This window comes from Macrotis lagotis, chromosome 5, assembly GCF_037893015.1.
Source record: "Macrotis lagotis isolate mMagLag1 chromosome 5, bilby.v1.9.chrom.fasta, whole genome shotgun sequence".
Taxonomy (NCBI): Eukaryota; Metazoa; Chordata; class Mammalia; order Peramelemorphia; family Peramelidae; genus Macrotis; species Macrotis lagotis.
In genome coordinates, this window is record NC_133662.1 from 126,092,985 (window position 1) to 126,104,555 (window position 11,571).

At 36.6% G+C, this 11,571-nt stretch overlaps 1 pseudogene; it reads right to left on the reverse strand.

Annotated features, from left to right (window-relative positions):
- Window positions 1-616: 616 nt before the first annotated feature.
- Window positions 617-10,398, reverse strand: LOC141489367 (syntaxin-3-like; annotated as a pseudogene).
- Window positions 10,399-11,571: the final 1,173 nt, after the last annotated feature.

An 11,571-nucleotide genomic window follows, 5' to 3' on the forward strand; every position in this document is an offset into this window, starting at 1 on the left:
TACCCAAATATATGGTTGTTCTCTCATCTATTCTGATAAAGTTACTCAAACTAATTTTAGAGGTTATATCCAGAACCTCCACTCCCCAGGTTCTGGTTCTAGTATCTCTCTCTCTCTCTCTCTCTCTCTCTCTCTCTCTCTCTCTCTCTCTCTCTCTCACACACACACACACACACACACACACACACACACACACACACACACATACACACACAGAGAGAGAGAAAGACATACACATATTGGAGAAACCAAAAGTCTACATTGGCCACTTCCCTCCTCAGAGGGTAAAGGATCAACTACTACCCCCCTTATATACCCTCTCCAGTTCCTTATGGAACAGTAAACTGAAGAATCAATGAAACCCCGAGCATCTAGCATGACAGAGGACAAGTGACAAGAAGCCTTGGACCCCAACTTTATCTTGTGATATTAAGAAGGATGAGACCTCCCACTCTTCCTCCATAAGACAATTTTCATATCTGACCTCTCACTGGCCAGTAGACAGAGAGCGGCATGACCTACTCCTCTAGACAACAGTTGGTTTCCAGAACACACACTTCCAAACACAGCCAAGGATGCACTCAGCTTTGGCAAATGACCTCAGAAGATTGCATCATCACAACCCTTCTCTCAGCATGGCGATGTCCACAAATATGTCATACAGCTCCTTGATGCTGCTCTCCAGCCGGACAATGTCCTTGTGCTGCTCTTCAATCTCACTGAGGGCTTGCTTAGAATTCTGAGAGTAATGGTTCCAGAAGTAAAATTTGTGGGATTCCTGCTGTCGAGTATCTCTTCCAAGTCCTCATCTGTTTTTTTTTTTCTTGCCGCTGAGTTCCAGTTGCCTCTGAATGTGACCTTTACTGCGATGCCAGAAGTCCATCTGGGGTTCATTGTACTTGGTCATCACCTCCATAAACTTTCAGGAGAGGAGAGAGTGCTGGGATTACCATATTTATAGACCTGTCATGACCACACCTCATTTTGTTCAATGTGCCTCTCCATATTCCTTAGTTTGTTCTGCATGCTGTTGACCATTGTCTTAATCTCAGTCCTTAGCTGTTATAAGCCATCTTTTGTTTTTGGTTCTGGAATTGGGGCTAAGAGGATGACACTGTAAAGTTTCTTAGCTCCTTCCACATTCTCTGCAATCTTGTTGATACTGAGTTAACTTTCTTTGATTTTTGAAAAAAAAAATCATCCATGAAGGCTGTATTGTCAATGGCAATCTACACCTCATCTTTAGCATCATCTTCTGTCAACTGATTAGCCTTCAGCTGCTCAAGATGGTCCTTCCTTTTGGCAGGTGGGAGCCTCAAGGGTGTGGACAAGTGAGTTCATTTGGCCCTAAAGTTAACATTTCTAATACAATATTGAATAGTAGTGGTGGTAATGGACATCCTTGTTTTACCATTGATCTAATTGAGAATGCCTCTAGCTTACCCCATTGCATATAATGCTTGTTGATGGTTTCAGGGAGATACTGTTTATCATTCTAAGGAACAATCCATTTATTCCTCAAAAACACTTTTCTAGTGTTTTTAGTAGGAATGGGTGCTGTATTTTGTCAAAGCTATTTTCAGCATCTATAAAGATAACCATCTGATTTCTATTAGGTTTGTTATTGATATAGTCAATTATATTGACAACTTTCCTAATATTAAACAACCCTGTATTTCTGGAATAAATCCTGCTTGGTTATAGTATATTATCCTAGTGATAACTCACTGTAATCACTTTGTTAATATTTTATGTAAGATTTTGAATCTATATTCATTAGGGCAATTGTTCTATACTTTTCTTTCCCTATTTTTTGACTTTTCCTGGTATAGGTATCAGCACCATATTTGTGTCATAGAAAGAATTAGACATAGCTTCATCTTCACCTATTTTTCCAAAGAGTTTATATAGGATTGAAACCAATTGCTTCTTGAATGATGGTTGATATAATTCACTTGTGAATCCATCTGGTCCTGGAGATTTTTCTTAGTGAATTCAATAATGATTTGTTCAATTTCTTTTTTTTGAGATAGGGTTATTTAGGTATTTAATTTCCTCTTCATTTAAACTGGGCAATTTATACTTTTGTAAATATTCATTCATTTCTCTTAGAATAACAAATATCTTGGTACACAGTTTGGCAAAAGAGTTCCAAATTATTACAATAATTTCCTCATTGGTGGTGAGTCCTCCTTTTACATTTTTGATACAAGTAATTTGGATTTCTTCTTTACTTTACTTTACTTTACTTTCCTCCATAAAACCAACCAAGTGTTTCCTTGCTTTCAAATTTATTAATTTCTCCTTTAATTTTTAGAATTTTTAATTTGGTATTTAATTGGGGATTTTTAATTTGTTCTTTCTCTACCTTTTTTAATCACATGTTCAGTTCCTTCATTTCCTTTATTTTATTCATGTAAACATTGAGAGATATAATATATCCCCTAATAACTTTGATCCATAACTTTTAATATGTTGTTTCATTATTGTCATTGTTTTGGATGAAATCATTAATTCTTTCTGTGATTTGTTGTTTGATCTTCATTCTTTAAAATGAGGTTATTTAATTTCCAATAAGTTTTAGGACTATCTTTCCAAAGTCCATTATTGCACTTGATTTTTATTACATTATGGTCTGAAAAAGGATGTATTCATTATTTTTGCCTTTCTGCATTTGGTTATGAGGTTTTTATGCCTATGTTAATTTTTGAATAAGTGCCATGCACTGTAGAAAAAAGGCATATATTCCTTCCTATTCCCATTCAATTTTCTCCAGAGGTGTCTCATAACTATGTTTACTAACATTCTATTTTCCTCCTTAACTTCCTTCTCGCTTATTTTCTGGCTAAATATATGCAATTATAAGAGGGGTTGAGGTCCCCTACCACTATAGTTTTGATGTCTATGTTTTCCTGTAACTCCATACTCTTCAGTCCTTTAATTTTGGTGCAGCCAGGTCCTTGGTAATCATGACTATAGTTCCTTTTTGAATTGCTTTTTTTTCTGGCTGCTTACAGGACTTTTTCCTTGATTTGATAATGCTGGAGTTTAACCACAATATTACTTTGTGTTTTCATTTTAGGATCACTTTCAGGAGGGGTTCTATGGATTCTTTCAATAAGTATTTTGCCCTCTGGCTCCAGGATAGTAGGATGATTCTCCTTAACAATATCCTGAGGAATGGAGCCCAGGATCTTTTTATGACCAAGACTTTCAAATAGTCATATGATTTTTAAATCATCTCTCCTGGATCTATTTTCCTGCTCAGTTGTTTTACAATGAAGTATTTGTAGTTTTCCTTTTCTTAATTTTTATTTAACAGATTCTTGATGCCTCATGAAGTCATTAGCTTCCACTGATCCCAACCTATTTTTCAGGGAGATATTTTCTCCATTTAGCTTTTGTTTCTCCTTTTCCATTTGATCAATTCTATCATTAAAGGAGTTACCTTTTCCATTTGGAAAATTGTATTTTTTGAGAGAATTATTTTCTTTTTTGTATTTGTTCTATTGTATTTTAAAAGGATTTGCTTTTTTCTTGTCATTTTTTGTGGCAAGATGTTAATTTTCTCTTGCAAAGCTTTAATTTTCTCTTGCATTTATTTTCCCAGTTTTTCCTTTTGATTTTTATACTCCTTTCTGATATTTTCTCAGAAGTCTTTCTGATCAAGAGACTAATTCATATTCTCCTCTGAAGTTTCACATATAGTGTCCCTTCTCTTCTCCTTTCTGAGCTAGCATCCTTATCTCCAAGGTAACATTCAATAGACTCTACACTGAACTGGTCTTTTTTGATTTTGAGATGTAAGATTTCCCTAGGTTCTTGAGTTGGGAGAGGAACTCATTCACAGACTTTGGTGTGAAGAACCCTAGAGGCCTTGCTCACTGGAGTCAGTAACTCCTGGTGGTTAATCACTGAACCAAACAATAAAAAATGCCAGAAACTTTTTCTGGATTATCTAGGTTGGGGATATCCCTAGTTCTGGGGCTGGATCTGGGCTGTCCTCCCTACACTCCAGTCACTGGGCTAGACTGTCAGGGCCAGAGGGTCTCTCTGCCCATACCTGGGTGCTGGGGAAAGGTGTGAACACTTGGGGATGTTTCTTTATTTGTACTGGAGTACTCCATGCCCTTTGACAGGAATACTCGGGGCTCCTCTGGGAACAACAGGGGACAGGAGCTTGCAGTTTTCCATTCTGATCACCAAGCTGGTTGAAGAGGTGTTCTGGGAAACCACACTGGGGCTTTCCCTGTCTACTCACAGAGTATACTTCAAAGGTTTCTGTTCCAACTCCATGTGGTTCTCAAGTAAGTGTCCTCTCTTTCCTCCTACCCCATCTTACCCTGCAACCCTTGCACTGGGTCTCTGCTTTCTGTCCTGGACATGCCCTTGGTCCCCCATGACAGACCTTGCTGGAAGACATTCCTCTCTATTTTTTTGTGTGTAGCTCCACATTTATTAAAAGGCTTGATTTTTATCAGTTCTAAGGGAATTCAGGAGAGCTTAAAGCAATGCTTGACTTCTCTCTATCTTCTTGGTCAGTATTCTTGTATTCATATTTTGCTTTGATTCTTCCTAGATTGATACAGTGATTTTTTTTTCTTCTGTATTTACAAACAAAATATTTTTCAAGTGTTTTTAAACTTTAAAAAATGTGCTTAATTAAAGATAAAGTGGTTTGAACATTGTTATGACATTGATTTCAACCATATTGTTAAATAAAACCTTCTTTGAAGAAGCCTTCTACCAACTCAGTCAATTTGATTCTGTAATCTGCAAGTAATGTGACATCTGAGAAATTTTAGTGAGTGGTAATTTTGAAGATCAATATTTAAATGGATTTTGTCATACAGGGTTCCAAGAGATTTGATGATGATATTTGTTGACTTGAGCTCTGATTTGAATTTTATATATACATACATGTATGTGAAATTAAATAACATACTACATCACTGAAGATGAAATTAAAGCAATTATTAGGAGTCATCTTGTCCAATTATATACTCATATAACTGATGATCTAAATGAAATAGATGAATAGTTACAAAAATGCAAATTGTCCAGATTAATAAAAGAGTAAATGGGAGACTTAAATAATGCTATTTTCAAAAAACAAATTGAACAAGCCATAAATGACCTCCTTGAGGAAAAAATCACCATGATCATATGGATTTACAAGTGAATTTTATATTAGGGCAAAGGGTGAGAAGGGTGTGAGAGAGAAAATATTACAAAAATGAATGTTGAAAACTCTCTTTACGTATAATTGGAAAAATAAATACCAAATAAATACCAAAAAGCAAAAAATTGCATAGATATAAAAAATTACAATACTCCTTTCTATTAAAAACACTAGAAAGTACAGGAATAAATGGAGACTTTCTTAAAATGATAAATTGTTAACTATTTACACCAAAAGGAATCATTATCTCTAACTGGAACAAGAACATTTTCTGGCAAAACCAGAAGTAAAAGAATGATATTCATTATCAACATATTATTTAATTTTGTACTAGAGATGATAGCTAGAGCAATAAGATAAGAAAAGCAACTAAAAGTAATAAAAATAGATAATGAACAAACAAAACTACCAGTTTTAAAGAGAATATGATGATATACTTAAAACACCCTAGAGAATCAACTAAATATACTGGTTGAAAAACTTAATTTCAATAAAGTTTCATGATATAAAATAAATGCATATGTTTTCAGCATTTTATAAAGTTTCATTAGAATGGACCATACACAAATCAATTACTCTATGAGGCAACAATATATATAACTAAGAAAATAGAACACAGAGAAGAAAAATAAGCATTGGATTACCTGAAATCCATAACCCCAAAAAAAGATCCTAGATTCTATTTCAAGAAGTATTAAAGAAAACTGCCCAGATCTCTTAGAACCAGAGGAAAAAATGGAAATAGAAAATATCCAACAGGCACCTCTTGAAAGCAATCCCAAATTGCTAACTCCTTGGTATGTGATAGCCAAAATTCAGAGTTTCCAGGTCAAGGAAAAAACAATGTATGCAGTCAGAAAGAAAATATTCAAGTTCTGAGTTACCACAGTCATACTTACACATGATTTAGTACAAATGCATTTATATATGTACACACGTAAACATATATATTAAAAGAATACTAAAATAAGACTGACAAAAAACTGTTCATTTAAATCAAGTCTCCTATTTTAAATAATAATAAATCTGAGAATTATTCTACCTCTTGAGCAAGTGAAGTAGATATTGTCCTGGGTTTTGGAGTCAGATAGAGTATATTCTTCTATTGCCTCAAATATTTATACTTACTAATGAAAAGATGTGTGATGTCATGCAATTTTCTTAACCTCTTTATGTTCATTACGTATAGAATGGAAATAATAAAGCACTTATCTATTAGGGTTATTGTAGGACCAAATGAAATAACAAGTGGAAAGTTTATTACAACTTTAAAGCCTTACTTGAATACTAATTATTGTTATTAAATCAATCATTCAACACTTAGCTAATTTGATTAGCTCAATTTCCTTCAGTTTCAAAATCAAGCAATGGCAATTTTGATGGAGTTCAAGAAGGCAAGAAGAATAATCCTAGAGCATTTGGCACAGCTCATAATGACCATAGAATTAAAGAAGAAACATCATTTGGCAGCATGAAGACAGAGGTAACCTTAAGAGATGGAGAAAGAGGGCATCTGAAAGAAGATACAGGAAAAGGAGATAGAAAATCAAGGGATTTTCCTAAGGAAATGGTAAAAAGGATCCTTTTTAAGGAAATGATAAACCCTGATAAAAGCATTAATTTGCAAAGAAAAATTGTTCCAAATTGGCAGAAATTTTCACATGGAGATGGAATATTACAGTGTGATTAATTACCATGCCACAAATTACAAAGGGCTAATAAATTATTAAAGAGATTGAGATAAGCTTGTGTCATTGACCTGGTAACTCACCTGATGTCAACATTTCTGAAAACCTATGGGCTGTAATAATGGCTAGGCTTGGAAAAATAAAATGTTTATCTAAGATCTACTTAATATCCAATGTGATACAAGTGTTGTTTCATATGCTTGTTTAGGCATTTTTCAGTCATGCAAACTCTTCATGATGTCATTCAGGTTTTTATTTTTGGCAAGACCATTGTAATGCTTTCATTTTCTTCTCCAACTCATTTTACAAATGAGGAACTGAGGCAAAAAGGGTTACATGACTCACCAAGTACAAATGTCTGAGGTCAAATTTTACCTGATGAAGATGAATCTTTCTTACCTCAAGGTTAGCATTCTGATCACTGTACCATCTCACTGTTAAATATGGCTTCATAATAAATATTATATGTCAAAATCTTGTGAAATTAATGCCATAGAAAATAAAACAAATGAATCAAAAAAGCAAAAGAGAATCATATTAAATGTTCACATTATTTTAAAGATGTAGAAAGTTGCAATTTATTGTATGTTAATACATTTAATTATTTTAATTTGTTCCAATTAATATTCACACTACTACAGTTACATCACATTACAAGTGAAATTAAGTTAGACGTCAGGGTGCATATTTTATGTGATCTATGTTGTATGTAGATTATTTAAGATTTCAATAAAAATAGCAACAAGTACAAATATTTTAAAGGTCTTTAAAAAGACTAGTAGATCCCTGTAGCCATGTATTTTATTAAGATCAAGCAGTTTTAGAGGGAGAAAAATGACTACATGGAGAAATGGATCAGATATGCTGGCACACCTCTCCTTCTATCACTTCTAGCTGCTTTTGCTCAGTATATTGGGTCAGCATAGCTGCATGTCATCTCCCCTTGGATTGGAGGAACAGTTGTGTATGTGACTACTTTTGAAATGGGACAATCCCTCCACTGAGCAACTTATCAGAAATTCAGACTCTCTCTATTTAACCTACAATTCCATTCATTTGTGAAGTTTCTGGTTAGGTATCAGAGCCACCTGGGGTAATTTCTCTGGAAAGCTGCTTTTAGGCCAGTTCCCCTCAACAAAGTTATAGGCAACTCTTCTTAATTTTTCCCCACTTAAAAGCAGCCTCTGAATACCAATTGCGAAGATTCCAGGCTTTATTAGTTAAGGTTATGATTGTGTAGAAGCTTTGAATGACCTAACTAATTATTAAACATTACCTTAGTTTCTAGTTAAAGAATCCCAGGTGAATATTTATCTCCTTCTGAAAAAGAAGAAAAGACAAGCTGAATTTTAAAAGGGAAGTAAAATTAACTGTCCTCTGATAGAATTACTTCTCTAATTCTGTCTAAAACACCACTAATTGCTTTCCAAAGACCCTTTTCCCCTTAATTTTAATTTTTTTCAAAAGCTAAATATTTTATCAATTAAAAAGCATTTATTTTATCTTCTTCCTTTATATTTACCCACACTAAGAAATAAAAAGAAAACAAACTCTTTTTTTAGTTTTACATTTAATTAATTTATTTTTTCACATAACTACAATAGTCTAGCTGTAAAAGTAAACATAACCACCCACACACACAAAGATAGAGAAAACTAAAGAAAAATAAAGTGGGAGAAAAGAGAAAAAGTGCACTTCAGTGTGTGTTCAGATACCATCAGCTCTGTCTGTGCTTGGATCCCATCACAAAATGTCCTTCAACATTTTTTCACATAGTTGCTATTGTTAACGGTATTTCCCTCTATATTTTTCCTATCTCCTTTTACCCTGTCCCTCCTCAAAAGTATGTGGTATCTGACTGCCCTCTCCCATAATCTTCCTTCTCTTCTATCACTTACACCTCCCCTCTCCTTCCCTGTCCCCTTTCTCTCATTTCTTTCCTCTCATTTTCCTCTAGGGTAAAATAGATTTTTATAACCATTGAGATGTATGTTATTTCCTCTCTGAGCCACTTTTAATGAGCATATGGGCTTACTCATTCCCCCCTAACCTTCCCCCTTCTACTCCATTGCAAAACATTTTATTCCCTCTGTTAGATAAAATGTTAGCCCATTCTACCACTCCTTTCCCTTTCTTTCAGTACATTCCTTGCTCACCCATTGACTCCATATTTATAATATATTATACTTTCATATACCATTCCCTCCTTTGCCTTGTCTATGTATGCTCCTTCTAACGGCTCTGATAAATGAGAGTTACTAAAATTATCTTTCCATATGTTACCAGTATTATCTTAACATCCAGGAATACATGCAGTTCAACATCATTAAATTTCTCATAATTTGCCCTTCCCATTCACCCTCCCTATGCTTCACCTGAGTCCTGTACTTGAAGATCAAACTTTTTTTTCAGTTCTGGTTATTTCTATAAGAAAATTTGAAAGCCCCTTATTTCATTGAATGTTCATTTTTCCCCTGATTCTTGGCTGAAATTCAAACTCTTTTGCCTTATGGAATATCATATCCCAAGCCTTCCCTTAGTTCCATTTTACATTTGAAGGAGTTATTTGCTTCAGAAAGTTTTTTCATCTCCTTTTCCATTTGATCAATTCTGTTTTTTAAGATATTAACTCATTGACCTTTTGGACTGCTTTTTCTATTTGGCATAAACTGATTTTTAACATGTAATTTTTTGTATCTCCTTCACTAAGCTGCTCACTTGGATTTCAATATTTTTCATGCATTGCTCTTATTTCTCTTCCCAATTTTTCCTCTATCTCCCTTTTTTCTCTATCTACCCTACTCTTCCAAAACCTGAGACCAATTCCTTCTTGGAGCCTTTTAATACAGAAGCTTTGACTTTGTTCTGAGTGTGTATTTTGATCCTCCATGGGCCTAAAATAATTGTCTATGGACAGATTCTTTTTCCTTTGTTGTTTGCTCATTTCCACAGCCTATGAACTGATTTTAATGTACTTTCCAAGATTTTAAGGGTTTGAGGGCACCCTTCCAGGGATCTCAATTCCTTCAAGAGTGCTTTCCTTGCCTTTGATTAGGATGATGATTCGGATGATCCCTTCAGCACTGGACCTGGGAGGAGGGTCTAAGTTCCTATGATCTGAATATTAGCAAACCAACAAAGTCCTGTTCCAGGGATAGCAGAAGGACTTCCGCAGTCTTTCTCAACCCCTTTATAGTCAGAGGACTGAGTGATCTAAAAGCAACTGCTGGGTGCCTCCACAGGTTCCCAGATGGGGCTGCACTGAGACCTGTGCTGGCCTGGACTCCATGTTCACTCTGGTGCAGCACAGTTTTCCCACTGACCTTCCAAGTTGTCCTTTTTGATTGCTGAGCTAGAGGTCTGGAAACCACGCCCATTGCCATAGGTCCAAGTGGCCCAGGGGGATTTTTCTGGGAAGTCTGGAGTTGGTTTTTTTCCCTGGCACAGCACAGCCTGGGTTGTGGCCCTGTTCAACCCTGGTAGAACAGATTCTTCCCATGGATCATCCAAGTTGTCTTGGGCAAACATTGTTTCACTCAGTCTTTTTTTTTTTCTTTGGGTTGTGGTTAGGTTTAATTGAGATCATGTAGATAAAGCATTCTACAAACTTTAAAACCACCACTATTCCCACCCAGTAATGGGACCCCTAAGTGGGAATGATTTGAAATCAAAGTAGAGCTTTAAGCCAGGCACTAAACCTCTTAGGGATTGTTTGTCTTCATTAGTAGAAGACTCAAGGTTTAGAGAAGAAAGGGATCTTAGCCATCAAGGTAGGCTGTGAGCTTTGGAAAAAGCAAAATACTACCCCGCCATTACCCCAGGGCATCAGTCCCACACGCCAACCAAAACTGGAAAAATACTGGGTTTAACCTTATGACCATCTTTATAAAAAATACATATCAAGCAGCCCCTCCCTGGGACAATTCTAGGGAACTGGATAGAGATAGTGGCACTGGAAGGGGTGGTGGGGAGAAGGAACTGGGGAGAGGAGGAAGTTTCAGAGAAAGGAGGAGGGTAAGGTTTTCAGAAGGGGCAGAAGACTTCTCCTTTTTAGTTCAAATACCTATTATTATTCACAGGTTGGGGAACATTAGTCCTGACAGAGTAAGGTGGCCACTGGGAGGGTGGAATGTTAATCAAATGGCCTGGGGAGAGGGAAGAGAAGCTCAGTTTCAAAGCCCACCAAAGTCTCTGTCCCTCCTCACAAAGAGGAAGGGGGCCCAAACCCTAACCCCAGCAGGACACCCAGCCCCATGCCTTGTTCTTCCAGTCCTGGGGACTTGGGGATGCCTCAGCCACATGGGACAACTGAAAGGCAAGGAGAGCAGGGTTGAAAGGCTGGAGCAGGCCATCAGAGAAGAGGGCCAGGTGGCCACCATAGTTCCAGTCAAAAGCAGAAGAAGCAGCTTGAAGTCCCAGGCCAATGGCCACAGACCAAAATCAATTGTCTGCAGCAGGCTTGATGGTGCAATGAAGGTGACCATGGCCAATAGCCTAGAGAGTGTCCCCTGCCCACTCCCTGCCAGCCCCAAGCATCTGAGGCCCTCAGTGTCACTCCAGATGCTCCCAGAAAGGGGAGAGCCCAATGTCAGGCAAGTCCAAAGCCAAAAATGGGGTTGCAGGTAGGAAGAGGGGGGATGCAATGCTCAGATGAGCCTCTCCTCAGGGGGAAGCTTCAGGTTGGGGGGCGGTGGAGCCCAG